Here is a 1,326-nt window from a genome sequence, read left to right as displayed (position 1 = left end):
CACACACACACACACACACACACACACACACACACACACACACACACACACACACACACACACACACACACACACACACACACACACACGCACACACACCTACACACACACACACGCATACACCTACCTTTCACTTGTACCTTCGTCTGCAGTCCAAACATTTGGAATTCAAATTCCACATGGGAGCGGAAGATGAAGACGTAAACCATTAGTTGTACAGACTTTCTGCGTCTGTGCGACTGGACATAAAAGGCATTCTTCTAAGAATGCCCTTAAAAAAAAGTTTTTTTTTTAATTTAAAAGAAAATGAATCTCCCAGTCAGCTGGTTCCAGGGACCTTGCACCTGCCTGCGGGCACCTTTGGTCATCACCCTTCATAAGGGAGGACCTTCAAGAAATCCTGGAAAATACAGAGCCATTAGTCTGACTAGTCTTATGCAAAGCCATGGAAAGAATTATCTGGGAAATTATCAGCAAGGACATAAGAGACCTTCAGACACTGGTTCATCCCAGTTTGGCTTTGTCAAAGGAAGGTCATGCTTACTGAATCTGGTGGACTTCTTTGAAAAGGTCACTAAGGCAATGGATGAGGAGAAAATGGTGGATACTACCTACCTAGATATGGCTAAAGCATTTGATACAATACCCCACTGAGGCATTGTCAAGAAACTTACAGAATTATGTATAAAACCCTTTAGAGCCCACTGGACAGCTAGCTGACTCACTGATAGAACCTAGGAGGTTAGAATCAGTGAGGCCACCTCCACAAAGATGCTGGTCACCAGTGGAGGCCCACACGGCTCTTTGCTAGGCCTACTCATCTTTGACATCTACTTCTTTGTTCTCAAAGCCGATATCAAAGCCCTTTGGCTAACCAAGTTCACAGATGATTGTAAATTGGGAGCACCCATTGAATCCCTCACGATGAGAACACTCTTCAGGAAGGTCTAATACATCAAACCATTGGTGCCAAAGCCGTGGCTTAAAACACAATACCAAGAAATGCATTAAAGTGCCTTTTGGGAAGTCTACCATCTCGGGTAACTACATCATCAATAAAACACCCTTAAAAGTTGCTTCACTAGTCAGGGCTCTAGGAACTCATATAGATGGTAACCTAGCCTTTGACCAACATGTGTCAAAGGTAGTAAGAAAATCCTTCTATGTTCTTCAATTTATAAGTAAGGGCATGGTGTCTAGGTCCACAGAGGTCATCATACTATTGTACACAGCCCTCATCAGACCCATTGTATAGTATTCAGTCCTAATCTGACCTACCATATAGTATAATGCCCCCTTCGGTATACACCTGACCAGACACATGCA

The sequence above is a fragment of the Protopterus annectens genome, chromosome 3.part0, assembly GCF_019279795.1.
Source record: "Protopterus annectens isolate FY-2018-M chromosome 3.part0, PAN1.0, whole genome shotgun sequence".
Classification (NCBI taxonomy): domain Eukaryota; kingdom Metazoa; phylum Chordata; order Ceratodontiformes; family Protopteridae; genus Protopterus; species Protopterus annectens.
The sequence above is the reverse complement of the archived record's forward strand: the minus strand, read 5'-3'. Positions refer to the sequence as shown.